General features: G+C 47.3%; 1 protein-coding gene across 2 annotated transcripts in view; it reads right to left on the bottom strand.

The window, feature by feature from the left end:
• LOC146797862 (ubiquitin-like modifier-activating enzyme 1) overlaps positions 1 to 16,525 on the bottom strand; it is a 1,073,449-nt gene that overhangs the window by 200,374 nt on the left and 856,550 nt on the right. The window lies entirely within an intron of this gene.

Below are 16,525 nucleotides of genomic sequence, written 5' to 3'. Positions count from 1 at the left end.
CTGTGAAACTTCACTATAATAGAAAAGGTTTTAAATGTAAATCCTGAAACAATTCAAGGCATCTCATTGGCTGGAAAGGGCAGTGTCGGTTCCCTCCAAAGAGAGGCTCTATTTCGCAAACAAAGGCGCATTGTGTTAGAGCAATAAGCAACTCAGACCAGGTAACTCCCTTCATTATTGCATCTCAAACAGCCTAAATTTAAAGTGTCCTTCACAGATCGCGAGGTTGTTTGCACCCCTGCACAAAAGGTGACATAAATCCTATGAATGGATTTCTGATGTATTGGTCGTTGCAGGAAATCTCTACTCCATGTAGTCTGTAGAAAGGATGTAAGCACGTTAGGTTGTACAAATCTGCTAAGGTTTCAGGGGGAATATCACTGCCTCCACTAACTCGCTTTTCTGGACATGCCTGTTGGACGACAGCAACAACAAGCAGGAAGAGGGATAAGGGAGGGGGGGGTAGGGGAGAGAGGCACGCAGGCTGCAAATGGTGAGCACTTTCGCGGCTGCTTTGATGTTCTCAGTGGCCGCGCGGCTCACTGAGAACATCAAAGCAGCCGCGAAATGTACACGCAGGCTGCCAAATGGTGCGTGCGCCCGGCGCACATGCACTTTAGTTGGCGGCCTGAAAGCACTAATTTGCACTTCCAAATCCCCCATTTACAAAAACTCTCGCGAGCGCAGCGCTAAAGCGCTGGCTCAGGCGAGACCTAAAAAATCTGGGACAAACATAGTAGCAAAGGGGCAAAAACAACAATGAAAGGCAAAGGAACTAATGTGTGGCGACAGATTCATAACTTGTAAATGCCTCCTCATATATGATTCAAATAAGAGCTGACATCACGGAAAAAAAGACTCTACTTCATCTTGGACTGGGAGCATCAGAGAGAATTCTCTGGACAGACCACAACTTTGGAAAGGACAGTCTATGAGGCTTGTCTGCTGTCCTTGCCTAAAGCTCATGGTGTCAAGTTGGCACATGAAGAAAAACCCCAAATGTAACATCCTTTGCCCAGTGCTGAACTCTGCAGTGCCACCTCTGCCCTTCTCAATGACACTCCACATGGTTTGTGGAATACCCCCCTGGTGGCCGTGGGAATGCCAGTGTGGGCAAGGAGGCAAGAACTCTTAACCGTGCGCTAAACAGCGTCCAGCAACATGCTGCCTGACTGTGTAAGAAATGCGCCTTCTCTTCTGAATGCTTGCAATCTCTGTTAAGTTACTGGCAGTGCTTTAAATGGGCCGGTACTGTCCGGTACTGAGTACCAGCACTTTTTTTGAGACGTAGAGTACCTGCACTTCTTAAATGAGACGTAATACTTTTAATTGGAGAGTACCGGCACTTCTCAGAAACAACCAGGTACTCTGGTACAGAGTACCGGCACTTCCATTTTTCAATTTCAAGCACTGGCCACTGGCACACATGTACCAAAGGCAAAAGAGGCTGAGAAAAGTAAACAACAGAAAGAAGTAAACAACAGGAAGAGAGATGCAACACACTCTGGGAAGAAAAGCACTGCCAGTAATGAGACAAGGAACAGAGAAATAAGTGGGAGGAGATAAACTACAGCATTAACACAAACTAGGAAGAGAGAGGGGCTGCAGAGGCAGAGTAGTGTTAGAAGGAAAGCCTCAGGCTGAAAAGTGGAAGGATATGCGTAGAAGTGTGACTTACAAAAGTGAGGGATTTAGGGACGAGAATAGCTGAGGACTCAGAGTGAAAGAAGAAGAAGACACAGAAGAAAGACTGACAAGAGGCAAAGAGTGCGAGGAAAGATATGCGCAAGCTAGAGGTTCTGGCAGGAAAGGACAAACTGGTAGAAAGGAAAACAGAAACGACTGACTGACTGACAAGTGAAGGATTGAGTAGAGTGAGCGACTGACGGGGTAAAAGGAGACGAGCAGGTTTGAGACAGGGGAGGCAGGAAGGCTCAGAGGGAAATCACATAAATTAAGATGACCCTTGATGCGTGCTCCTCAGTATAGCGTGGTAGTGTATAAATCCCCATTATAAAGGCCAATATTGTGTGTTGTGTGAATTCCCCTTTACAACTGTGCGCTCAGAAGAGGTCAGCAATCCTGACAAAGGCGCTTTGATGCGGCATGAGCTCTGAGACAATCCCCTCGGTTCTTCTGCTGAAAGCAGGCCGCTTCTCTCGGGGTCACATCTTGGAGCCTTGGACCCCGCCGACCCGGAGTCAGAGCTAGGCCTCGCCCTCGGGCCCTGCCCCTCACAGAGAAGAGGCTCACCCTCACAAGAGAGCCGGGCGCCGCCTTGAATGACAAGAGGCCTTTATTCCGTGCTGCGGTCACGGGGAAAAGGGACCCGGGGTTCGAACCGAAGAGGCAGCTGTTAACAGGGCCGCACGTGCAGGAAAGCCATAAAACCTCACACACTGTCACTCTTTAGGGATCAGTCACGTGCTCTGCTCCCCCTCCCTCCACACACACATCCAGCTCCTATAATCGGGCATAGCGACCGCCGGGCTTGCAGTGGGCACTCAACAAATTATATCAACAAATTAAAAATTAATAATATGCTCTTTGTGTGGATATAATATGGACTCTGCTCTTCAGAGGTCAGTGGGGCAGTCTGGAGTGCATGAAGTATCTATAACGCAGAGCGCGTGTATCAAGGCAGGGCCGGAAGTGAAAGAGTGGAATCCAGATAAAGGGTACATTATTGAAGCCCTGATGGACTTTCTGTCAACTCTGCATTGCTCAATCAACCACCATGAACTCCTTGCGGGTCACAAAAACCCTGTAATCGCCCTTGTCTATAGACAAAATATTTTAAAGGAGCTTGCCCTGAATGCTAACACAATCCTTGCTCATGAACTGTTTCTGTAAACCTGTTACACCCACCCTTCCCTTGTTGTTTACTCCAGTCCAGCAGTTATAAATCCTCAATTAAAAGCCCACAGTACCCACAACTCCACCTTTCATTAACCCACTAACTCTACATGGTTGCAAGACCCTTACTCAAACCTTCTGCTACTTGTACTCTGTCAAATCACAGACTCAGACTTGTTGCAGCCGAAAGCGCCTACATACCTTCACGGTTGACCAAAGCGCTCTACAAATCTTCTGATTGATTGATTGAATGAATGCTAGATGGTGCAGCTCGTGTTCTCATTAGACAACTATGGCTAATGCTCAAAAGACTTTGCACTCGCAACACCAGTGCAGATGACTTTACCAATGTAAAGTTTGAATTTGTAATGTACAAAAGGGTACTAAGATACATAATAGGCATTTCGATTTTAGACCCTTTGCTAATCCTGAAGGAAAAAGGGTAGTTATTCAAAATTTCCACCCACTGGTGATTTGTAGAATGCGCAAATGCTTGGTGGCTATTTTTGTGGCCGCAAATCACGGTTTGCACGTGCAGAGAGTATAGAGTAACCATTCACTGTTGTACATTGGCAACATGTGATGGCCTACACTCTGCCTGTGCAGGAGGCAGACATTGAGAAGAACTGCTGGGGGGCTCACACAGACCACAGTATCAATTGCCAGATGGCATATTCACAATGTACCACTGTTTGCCGCATCATCAATGCCTGATCCAGTGGACAGCTGTCACAATGTATGCACACTGCGAATGCTGAGACAGAGGTCTGCTGCAACAGTGCTTACCCAATTCCAGTATTCACTAGTTTACACAAAGAGACACAATCCAATTTGGACCTCATTAATATTCATTAAGAGTCATGATTTTACACCCCAAAAATCTATGCGGTGAGAGGGCTTTGTGGATCCCTTGCACCACAAAGGTAGAGGCTGGTCTCGCCACAATGCGAACATTGTTCTGCAACCAGTATCTTTGTGCATAAAGCCACTGAAGTTGTGGTGAGCTTCTGTTTTACGTAAATGTAACTAGAGGGAAACTGGGAGGACCTGGACACTCTAGCGGTGCAGGAGATACTGAAGCACTTAGAAAAGTCCACCCAAACCAGCAAAGTGGTAGATGCAGAGAATGTGAGGGAGTCCCTGGACTCACCAGAAGTAGACTCATCAAATGAAGGCGCTGCACTCAGAATGGGACAAGGGGGAATAAGCGCCTTGAAGAGGATCAGAGACGTAACTGGAGAGAACCGGAGAGAGTGGCTTACCAGATGCAACTACTGATGATGATGGTTGGGATGTATAAAGTGCTGGCATACTCCAAGGAGTGCCCCGGCACCTATCATGGTACATCTACTGCTGAGGTTGCCTTCAGTGAACATGCAGCACTTAATCTGGTGGCCCCTACAGACTGCAGGTGCCAAAAGCCTATTAGTACACCAAAGTTTAAAACATCATCCCATGGCATGAAAGGTGTCAGGGACGGAAAACTTGTATGGGGGCTGGGGGGAGGTGTTAGTAGAGAAGATAGCAAGAAGGAATGGAGTCCCAGGGGATGGAGGAGTAATCAAGCGAAGAAATATATACTCTGCATCCCCTTACTGGAGGGCCCACACAGTATCGAGTGCATTGTCACTCCGCATTAAATTCAGCCCGTTGAAATCCTATTCCCGGACGGGAACCCTTGGCTTGTCAACGCACAGGTCAGCTTACAACCGTTGTACCCTTGCTCGAGTACTACCATTCCACGCCGCCCACGGCCACAACAGTACCTTCCCTCCTTTGGACACGAATCTACCGCGTCCAACTGGCAATTTCTCATGCTCAGGCCAGCAAAAATTTGTCCTGATGATGATCCTAGTATTTTAAACAGGATCAAAACGTCGTCGACCCAAGATAACAACTTGCACATTAATCAAATGTGTAAAAATGTGCAATTGTTGTTATAAAAAGCTTCTAACATTGGAAAAGTATATAAGCTCCTTCTGTCTTGCCTGAAATGCCCCCTTGTTCACTTGTATGTAATTGTTTATATGTGATGTCATTTCTCCCTGAAGGATACAGGACTGTGTCCCACAATAAGGTTGCTGTTATATATGTAAATATTGCATCGTAGAAATTAAAAGGTTTGTCCGGCTGGACATTCGCTAATATAGTATCGATTCTGAACTATATTTATTCGGATTGTACCCTCAATTTTCTAAGGACCGCTGTTTCTTTTAAAATTCAGTGAACATGCAGCACTTAATCTGGTGGCCCCTACAGACTGCAGGTGCCAAAAGCCTATTAGTACACCAAAGTTTAAAACATCATCCCATGGCATGAAAGGTGTCAGGGACGGAAAACTTGTATGGGGGCTGGGGGGAGGTGTTAGTAGAGAAGATAGCAAGAAGGAATGGAGTCCCAGGGGATGGAGGAGTAATCAAGCGAAGAAATATATAGATGGTTACTTACCCAAAGAACAAGAAAACCAAGTCAGTGCACACTCAACGGAAGTCCACCCCATGCTCCTAATAGCGTCCCACTAAAAAGGACAGAAAGGAGTCAGCTTCGAGATTAACAAGGTAGACAGTAAGGTGGACCTGATCTTGCCGCACATAGTACACACACTATGGTTACTTATTCTCCTGTACAACATTGACACTACAGAGTAAAAGCAGGAGATGTAAGGATGCCGGAAGGTGGAGGTCGACGCTGTCCCTGATCTACAAAAGTGCCTTCTTGTGGGCTTTTGGATCGGACCTTTCTGACAGTTATAGTTGGGTAACAGAATCAAACATATGAACCCTGGCAAAGCAGCTCATAGGAAATTGCCCTCATCATACCACTGCGGCAACCGGACCCTTCAAAATGACTGGGCGAAGAAACATGAGGGAAGTAAAATTAAAGATATGTTGCAGCAGGGAACCATGAAAAACATACTGGGGCAAAAAATACTTGAGGTGGGAACACAGGGGGCAAAACTACAGAGGGCATGGGAGAGACAGATCAATGAAAGCATCAATGAAAGCTTCCTACTCCGGGCCTTTAAGGTACTCAAAGACAAGGCCATAGCAGGAAAAGCTGTCCTACAGCAAGACCTGAAGGAAATCACCAAAGATGTCTCTGAGATAGCCGACAGGGTAAAGATGTTGTAAGAGAAGATGGATGACCATGTGGACTTCAAGCAAGTATGCTGCAGCTAGAAAACCAAGCAACACATACCCTCTGTGGTAAATGTGAAGAGCCAGAAAATCATTAAAGGAATAATATTTGTATTTCAGGCACTCCATCCAGTGTGGAAGGCAACAGTCTGCAACAATACATGACAGAACTCTGATGCCATTCTAGAAAAAAAAGAGGGTTCAAACCTATCAAGCTTGACAAAACTCAGGGTGGCTCCTACGATGCCAGATAACCCCTGCACCCCAATCTCCAGCGCTCCCCGGATATCCTGATAAGAGTTCATCTCTTCAGTGAAAAAGAGCTGATTATGAACAACGACCGTCAAGTGGACCAATTTACCTGCAATAGAGCACAGCTTCAGCTATTCCAAGACTTATTGATAGTAACTAGGACCAAACACAAGTCCTTTAAATCTGCTTGACAAGAGCATAACATATAAGTGGGGCCATCTCTTTAGATTTATCTTGCAATGGGAATAGAAACAACAAGACTTCTGTTCTGGATGAACCTATGTCTGCCCTGTAGTTGGATCTTGAAAACGATAAAGACCTCACCTTTGAATAAGGCCAACTGATTGGTCTCCACATGATAAATTGGCAAAGCAGAAACCGCCCAGACTTGACAGCGGTCACATCAAGCAAAGAGAGGGCGATCCAGCACCTACAAGAGATCAGCAGAGACTCAGATACAAAACTGTAGGACTGCGTGCATCAAACAAAGTGGACCCCCAAGGCAGCAGGTCGTCTGAACGAACTGTAGCTGAAGACTTTTAGGAGCTGTATAGATGTATAAAAGGAGGGAATGGTGCTTCTAGCTAGACAGGCCGGGAAGAGAGCAGGTTCAGTTAGTACCTACAAAGCTAGATGAACTAACCCCTACTTGATCCTATATACTTGGCCTTTGCAAAAGAGGAAATATTTTGATAAAATTCTACACTTACAACTAGTTATGCAACTCACAGGCAGTGAGGCAGATGTTGCCAAGTTCTTCAGATTTAATGTTGTTTGTTTGAAGAGAGGAGTTTGAGTGGCAAGGAAAGGAGGGAGACATGCATCTGATCTTTATTTGAACTCTTCCTGCACCCCTGAGCAACAGCAGGAAAATGGGAGACCTAGAGGCTAGAACACACGAGTCAGACACAACATTAACTTCTAAAACAGACAATGGACCTTACGGTCTCTGCCTACAAATTTTGAGGTATTAATAACCCTGATATGCGATTGAGTATTTTGTAAGAGTTATTCACCCTATGCTTTCTGCAAGAGACACATTTATTAAATGCAGACCATAAGAGACTGCATTCCTGCCTGTTTCTTAAGCAATATCAGCCTCGAAGAAAACAGCTTGAGTGGGGGTGCTGATAAGCCAATGACTCGCATTCATTAAATTGGCAACTTAAAAAGATATGGGAAGGTTAATGGCAGATGGAGTGGCCGGATGTATGACGTTACAACGCACACTTTTACAACGCATGCACTTACAACGCATTTTTTACAACGCATAATCCATTACAACGCACTACACTTACAACGCATGACACTACAACGCATTTTTAAAAACTACCTTTACAACGCATACCATTACAACGCATAATATTAAATTGCATATAAGGTAAGTATTAGATAGTATAGGGGTAAAAACTACTTTTCTAACTCCAGGGGGTGCAACAGTAGGGTAAGTGTTGGATAGTATAGGGGTAAAAATTGCTATTCTAACTCCAGGGGGTGCAACAGTAGGGTAAGTGTTGGATAGTATAGGGGTAAAAATTACTATTCTAACTCCAGGGGGTGCAACAGTAGGGTAAGTGTTGGATAGTATAGGGGTAAAAATTACTATTCTAACTCCAGGGGGTGCAACAGTAGGGTAAGTGTTGGATAGTATAGGGGTAAAAATTGCTATTCTAACTCCAGGGGGTGCAACAGTAGGGTAAGTGTTGGATAGTATAGGGGTAAAAATTGCTATTCTAACTCCAGGGGGTGCAGCAGTAGGGTAAGTGTTGGATAGTATAGGGGTAAACATTACTATTCTAACTCCAGGGGGTGCAGCAGTAGGGTAAGTGTTGGATAGTATAGGGGTAAAAATTACTATTCTAACTCCAGGGGATGCAACAGTAGGGTAAGTGTTGGATAGTATAGGGGTAAAAATTACTATTCTAACTCCAGGGGATGCAACAGTAGGGTAAGTGTTGGATAGTATAGGGGTAAAAATTACTATTCTAACTCCAGGGGGTGCAACAGTAGGGTAAGTGTTGGATAGTATAGGGGTAACAATTACTATTCTAACTCCAGGGGGTGCAACAGTAGAGTAAGTGTTGGATAGTGTAGGGGTAAAAATTACTATTCTAACTCCAGGGGGTGCAACAGTAGAGTAAGTGTTGGATAGTGTAGTGTAATATTATGCGTTGTAATGGTAGGCGTTGTAATGGAATGCGTTGTAAAGGTAGTTTTTAAAAATGCGTTGTAGTGTCATGCGTTGTAAGTGTAGTGCGTTGTAATGGATTATGCGTTGTAAAAAATGCGTTGTAAGTGTAGTGCGTTGTAACAGTTGCGTTGTAAAGGTTGTTCCCCGGAGTGGCCAACCTCTTTTGAGTGCATAGATATGCGCCCCTCATCAGGGTCCAAAGATCTTCTGAGGCAGGCACTACAAGAGTAACTGATTTCACCACAGATCTGCTAATTATTGGAAGTGATTCCTACTTAGTTATGAGTGCACTGTAAGATAGATCCCAACAAAGACGGGGGGTTCTTAGACAATATCTGGAGAGGGGAAGCAATAGCTGGACGACTTTCATTTGATTGATGCCTGGTTTTATACACACCCTCTTAAGATGACAGCTCCTGCTACCCGCTGGCACACCACACATATACTAGAAGAGGCTTACCCCTTGTCGACAAACGCTTGATGTTAAAATCAATACATCAAGACCCTCAGACATTATTGGGTCCTAGTCCAATAACCTGAAAATGTAATTGGCCCACTCACTGAGGTAGAAGAGGGATAGAAACTGGAAACTGAATGACTATGATAAAAAATCTAGTGGCAGTCGACAAAATTTGGGATCATTTAACAAATACACAGCACATACTGACATCGGCAAGATTGAGAAAAGGTTAAATTGGGATGCATTAAAATCATAATGTGAGGCACTTTCATTAAGAAGGCAGCACATTTAAAAGTAATGAGAGAACTGAGAAAGATAGAAAGACAAAGCAAAACCACCCCTCCAGAATGGGGTGGTGTAAGCGAATGATTATAAGAGGTCAAATTTGTACCATAGAAAACAATTGAGTGAACTACATACTAGCAAAGCGAGGCATGCAATTTCATGAGGGGGGAAAAAGCAAAAATGCTACTGGCCAACAAACTGCGTGTATGCCATGCACCGATCTAGTTATAGGAGGTGAAAGATAAGAAAGGCAAATCCTACACATCATAAGAAGAAGGGAAGCTACAGCGATACAAATCTTTTTGGAGAAACATTTATAGCTAGATTCTACTAACTTATTTAAGCTCAGTGAAGTTGATAGCAACTCAGTAGGAGCAACGGTATCCAAGGAGAATGTCCTACTGGTGATTAACCGCTTAAAACTAGTAAAGACTTCTGGTCGGCATGGCTTCACAGCCATGTTCTATAATACTTTTGTGATAACCCCATCTGTGGAGGAAGGTACAATCTCATGATTCCTCAAACCTAACAAAACTCTGTGTACTTCAAATTGTCCATATCCGTGGATGCGAGAATTTTCATGACGGTCCTGAAACAGGCTAGATAAAACATTGCTCTCTTTGAACTGAAACATTAACACAGAAAATCTCCTAAAAATTACCAATACAGCTGGTGGAAGGAGAGAAATGTCATTTAGCTCTCTCCCTCGATGCCGAAATAGCGTTTGACCGCATAGACTAGGTGCTCTGTGGTGGATGCCCTTTCTTCCCTTGGATTTGGACCATGCTTTTTAGGAAGGACCGCATCCAATTATCAGAGGCCAATGACGAGAATAAGAGTGAGTCGGCAGCTTAGAGGGTACGTATACATTCAAAGGGGGCACTCATTAGGGCTGTCCATTTTGGCCCTCAAGAAAACGCACATGCATGCTGAGCGGGCTGCGCCAAGGTGGGCACAATGTTGCAGATCCTGTGGATCTGCCCAAAGCTGTCCGCTTTGCGATCTGAGATCCTGGATATATTGCAACATAGTTGAAAAGGTTAGCAGAGATGATTTAGCAGGGAAACCCCCGCTATAGAGTTTTGAGGTGCACTCAGTGGGGACTAAGACTATCTCCCCCTTCCTGTTGGCCAGTAAACAAACACATTTGGTGCTAAGTGGTAAAGACTAAAACAGATGGTAGATCTTTGGTTACAGAAAATGTGTGGCTATTAAATTACGAGCAATTGATGTACAGTGCTTTCGGTGTGGCGCAAACATTTTGGAGACTATGGGGCCTAGCAATCTCAACTGGAATTAAATAGGACTTTTAGTCTTCCAGTCATAACTGAAGAGGCAGAGGTGATGTCTTTCCCTATTTTGTTTGGTTCTCCATTTATAGATAGCACTTTTCAACTGCTAGATGTAAAGGTGCATGCCATGCTTATGTGCCACACGCGGGCAAGGGCACACCATTACACTAATCTGGATGGATTTAACAGCACTGAGGTCTCTGACTACAATTTTTCCTTTTTATTCCCCCACAATGTGTGAGATTGGTGATTCCCTTTGGGGGCTGGCCAATCGGGCACTGAATGTTTCGATTATCTTTAGGATAGTTTGTAGGGTTTTTTAGGTCTCGCCTGACCCAGCGCATGCGCTGGTCTGGCGAGACTTATTGAGAGGGCTCCAAAAAGTGCTACCAGGCCAGCCTAGAGCTACAGTGCATGTGCGCGGGCGCGCGCACCGCGTTTTACCGCAATTACTTTCACTTTCGCGGCCGCATGGCCTCTTTGATGTTTGATCGCAATGGCGATCACTTTCACTTTCGCGGCTGCAAGGCCGCTTGGCATAGCAAATAGGTCTCGCTTTTGGGACCTTATAAGTATTTAGTTATGCAACTGTTGCATGGCTAAACACTTATAAGGTCCCAAAGGCGAGACCTATTGGCGATGCCAATGCTTGTTTACCTTTAGTTGGTGGTTCACACATTGGCCCGCACAGGTACAAGAGCATCACATTTGTTATGTTCACCACAAGTGTGGGGCTGTTTATATTAATAAATAAAAAAGCGTGTGCGGGACAACGCATTAGTGGTGTGTACCTTGATGTCTTGTGAGTTCTCACGCTAACTGGTACAGTGAGGTGCAGTGAGGTGGAGGGTTTTAGAAATGTTAAGGTTCCAGTTTGGGTATCCACTGAAGGAAATGACCTCACACTCCGAAGTGCATCTTACCACTCTTCTGGCCACGAGTTTGGTACCACACTAAACTCAGGGAACGGGAGGTTAGTTCAACCCAAAACATGAGCCGCAAAATAAAACTACGATGCTTTCATTATGCTCTAAAATCAAAAATAGAGAAATAACGTAATAAATTAACTAATTTATATGTTGGACAGTCTACATTGCCTTGCATTCTGTCAAGAATTCCTGTCATACAAGGGAAACACGCCCTTATGTAAACAGGAGAGCTGTTACATAACTCAAGGGAAACACGCCCTTATGTAAACAGGAGAGCTGTTACATAACTCAAGGGAAACACGCCCTTATGTAAACAGGAGAGCTGTTACATAACTCAAGGGAAACACGCCCTTATGTAAACAGGAGAGCTGTTACATAACTCAAGGGAAACACGCCCTTATGTAAACAGGAGAGCTGTTACATAACTCAAGGAAAACACGCCCTATAAAGGGAGGAACCGGGAGGTACAAGGCTGTCGGATATTGTGTTTACACCGACGTACCTGCTTCGTGAAGAGCAGTGTTCCGGAGTGGTGCTCCAGTAAGGCAAGAACGGAGGTAGGTCGAGTCGTTACTCCCTGGGCCGTGTCTTGCCCCATCGTCACCTGTGAAGGACCCGGAAGCTCTACCGGTCAACCATTGAGCTTCGCTTTTTGACTCGGCTGAGTCCAAGCGCAGTGGCGCTTTTGCTGGTTGGAGTCGTAACTCCCAGCCCGACCAGAGACACAGGGACTGCCAGCTGTAACGCACACCAGGAGGTGTTTGCCGCGTTACAGACTCGGAAGTCCACAGGATCGATCGAGCGGCTGCTCTCGGTTCAGTCTTCTTGCTTGTGATTGGGGTATCGGTGACGCATCACCAGGAGGTGACTCCGCGTCCCGGTGCAGTCTGAGGAAGAGGTTGAGCGGCTGCTCCCTTCAGGTAGAGACCCCGGCTGGGTGTTTCCCTGACTCCTCGATTCTCCCCAACACTCTTCGTGCCCCTCACAGCCTACCGATTGGCATTGTCGGCCATTTCATTTCTGCCCTCTGTTGGCATACGCCGGGATCGGCGTATATGCAGAGGACGGTTAGGACCATCCGTGCTGTGGGCTGGTAACGTACTTAGCCTGGAGGATTCCAGTGACTATAACTTTTGTTTGTTCTTTGTATTTTATTTGCCTTCATTAAAAGAACTAACCCTTCACAAGTGGTTGCGTCCTCATTGTCGTGTCTGTTAAACGATCCTGAGACGTTCAGGGCGTTACAAAATATCCGACCTTAATAACACTAACTGTCTCCCGGTCGATAACAGATATGGCAACACTTGATGATGTGCTGGCTGCTTTAGCGGCCATGCAAGTTGAGGTGGCTGCCTCTAGGCAAGAAACAGCAGATGTAAAAGCCAGACTGGATGCTATCCAATTGGACCCGCTCACGCCCAGCACCTCCCTCACGAACCAGACCCCTGCGGTAGTAGTGGAAATGCCGGTAGCCATCCCCTTGGCAACACCAGAGAGGTACAGTGGGGATCCTAACACAGTGCAGGTATTCCTCACACAAGTGGCGCTACATTTATCGTGCAAACCAAAGGCGTTCCCCACGAGTCAGGCTCGTGTGGCTTTCCTTATATCCTATTTGGCTGGAAACGCGGCACAATGGGCCGTACCTCTGGTGAGCAGGGACGACCCCCTCTTATGTGATTGGGGTGCTTTTCGCGAGGAATTCCTGAAGGTATTCGACAGAAGGGCTGACTCGTACACGGCGGACCGTGAAATGCTTGAGTTGAGACAGGGATCCAACGACCTGGTGCAGTATCTCAACGCGTTCCGAAGGCTGGTTGCGGAAACCAAGTGGCCTGTTGCTAAACAGACGGCGCTCTTCCATCAAGGGCTGTGCGATGAGCTCAAGGACGCCGTGGCTCATATTGACCCTCAACCCAAGACATGTGAGGGCCTTATCAACCTGGTATTACGGCTGGAACATAGGCTAAGTGAAAGAAAGGGGGATCATGGGAGTAAAGGAAAATCCCTTCCATCCTATGTGACGGTGGGAAGTCCTGAAACTTCCACCGCATCCAAGGGAGAACCCATGGACATCGGCGCAATACGAGCGAGCCTCACAGCCACGGAGAAAGAGTCACGCCGTAAACAAGGATTGTGCCTATATTGTGGCAAAAAAGGCCACTACGTACGTGAATGCCCTGCCAAACCGAAGACGTCACGTTATCGGGCCAACCGTTCGGTAACAGCCGTGGTGGACATACCGGCGGAAAACTAGAGGACTCCAAGACCAGAGAAGGGGCATCTCGGAGTCACTCATCCATCCCTTCACTTTCCAACTCGGTCACTAAGGGACAACGACACCTGTTTATCACGGTGCACGTGGGAGTGCATGACCAGTGGATACCCGTTGTGGCCATGGTGGATTCAGGGGCCACTGGCATGTTTATGGACCACAACGAGGCATGCAGGCTAGGGCTAGTGCTTCTTCCCAAAGCAGTACCCGAAGACGTCTATGCGGTAGACGGAAGGCGATTGGTGACGGGGCCCATCGGTCAGCACACGGGGGTCCTTCCGATGAGATATGGGAGGAACCATTTGGAACAAATCGATTTTAACATCATCCGAGCGCCCCAATATGGCGTCATATTGGGATTGCCGTGGCTACAGAAACACAACCCCTTTGTGGATTGGCCAACACATCGCATCGAAATGACGTCACCGTATTGCATCCTGCATTGTGGAATAAGAACGGAATCCCTTGACGCAGAGGAGAGCGGGAGTCAGACGGTGGCTACAGCGGCAGAAAAAGATGTGGCTCTCCCCCAGGCTTATCACAGTTTTGAGGATGTATTTGATGAGGTGAAGGCGGAAGTGCTACCACCACATAGACAGTTTGACTGCCAGATCGACCTGGTGCCAGGGGCCAGCGTTCCCAGCGGCAGGCTGTATGCCCTGACGGAGCCTGAAAACGTGCATCTCCGGGGGTACCTGGATAAACTCCTCAAGCTAGGATTCATCCGCCCGTCCAAGTCTCCGGCCGCCTCGCCACTCTTCTTCATCCCGAAGGCTAATGGGGAGCTGAGAGCCTGTGTGGACTTTAGGGCATTGAATGCGATAACCGTAAAGAATCGGTACCCCTTGCCTCTCATCAGTGTCCTTCTGGAACAGGTCAAGAAAGCTCGTATCTACACCAAGTTGGATTTGAAAGGGGCGTACCATCTGGTGCGCATGAGGGACGGAGACGAGTGGAAGACCGCCTTTAAGACCAGGTTCGGCCTTTTTGAGTACCTCGTCATGCCGTTCGGTCTGTGCAACGCCCCGGCAGCCTTTCAGTACTTTTTGAATGAGGTATTCAGAGAGGAGTTGGATATCTACGTGGTCGTATATATCGACGACATCCTCATCTATTCGTCCAGTGTGGAGGAGCACGTACACCACGTCAAAGCTGTGCTCCAAAAGCTGAGGGAAAACATGCTGTTTTGTAAACTCAGCAAGTGTGACTTCCACGTCACATCCGTGGAATTCCTCGGAGTGATGCTGAGTCCAGAGGGACAGGAGATGGCAGAACGAAAGATCAAGGTGGTGAAAGAATGGCCGGTGCCCCAAAGCGTGAAGGACGTCCAAAGTTTCATTGGCTTCGCCAACTTTTACAGGCGGTTTATAGATGGATTTTCAGGAGTGGTGGCCCCAATCACACAGCTACTGAGGAAGTCCAAGGAGTTTGTCTGGTCCCCTGAAGCGAACAAAGCCTTTGAGGCCCTGAAAAGCGCCTTTGGTAAGGCGCCGGTGTTGGCTCACCCCGATCCGGATCTCCCCTACGTGGTGGAAGCGGACGCGTCGGATGTGGCGCTGGGGGCTATCTTGTCCCAACGCAACCACGACACAGGGGTGCTTCATCCCGTTGCGTACATGTCCCGCAAACTCAACGACGCCGAACGCAACTACCATATTGCGGAGAAGGAGCTTCTCGCAATCAAGGATGCCTTCGCCGAATGGAGGCATTGGTTGATGGGGGCAAGACATGTGGTATCGGTGTACACGGACCATCGGAACCTACAGTTCATGACGGCCACTAGACACCTTTCTCCCAGGCAGCTGCGGTGGATGATCTTCTTTGCGGGGTTCAACTTCCGCATCACATATCGGCCGGGGACGGAAAACCGGAAGGCGGACGCCCTGTCCCGTCAATCTGCAGTTAAGGAACCATTGCCTGCAACCGAGCGTTCCATCATTTCCCCGAGGATGGTATTGGGGGTTATCCAACCGGATACTTTCCTGAGGGGAATAAAGAGAGGGATCAGGTCATTCGCATGGCGGAGGTGGCTCCTCAGTCACAGAGAATGGCAGCTGAAGGACGGGATACCCCTGAAGGGCAGGTGCCTATTGATACCCACGCCTAGGCTAAGGAAACAAGCATTCATCTGGTGCCATGACTCTCCATGCGCAGGTCATTTGGGCTTTGAAAAAACGGTGGCTAGCATGGGACGGCATTTCTGGTGGCCAACCATGAGAGTGGATGTCAGGAGGTGGGGACAGGAGTGTCCTACGTGTGCTACCATGAAGGCCGACCATGGCCGAACCCAAGGGCTCTTACATCCACTTCCGACCCCGGATAGACCATGGGATAGCATATCACTGGACTTCGTGGTGGGCCTACCGGTAGACCAGGGGATGACGGCAATACTGGTGGTGGTGGATTACTTGACGAAAATGGGGCACTTCATCCCCTGCAAGAGAGTCCCTACGGCCGGGGAATTGGCGTCACTACTCCTAAAGAATGTGGTACGACTGCATGGATTACCCGGGGTGATCGTGTCGGACCGGGGGTCGCAGTTTACTGCGCAATTCTGGAAGACTTGGTGCACTGCGCTGCATGTTAAGACCGCCCTGTCCACCAGCTACCACCCTCAAACGGACGGCCAAACCGAGCGCCTGAACCAAACGCTCAAACAGTATCTGCGATGTTTTGTGGACCAGGGCAGGGAAGAATGGGTCGACTTGCTATGGGTTGCAGAGATAGCCTATAACAACGCCACTCACAGCTCCACACAGTCATCTCCGTTCTATAGCAACTATGGCCAACATCCCAGGTTCTTGCCATTTCTACATCCATTCAGAGAGGACAGGATTCCCGCCACAGC

Source organism: Triturus cristatus, chromosome 9, assembly GCF_964204655.1.
Source record: "Triturus cristatus chromosome 9, aTriCri1.1, whole genome shotgun sequence".
Lineage (NCBI taxonomy): Eukaryota > Metazoa > Chordata > Amphibia > Caudata > Salamandridae > Triturus > Triturus cristatus.
This window is presented reverse-complemented; position numbering and strand designations above follow the sequence as displayed.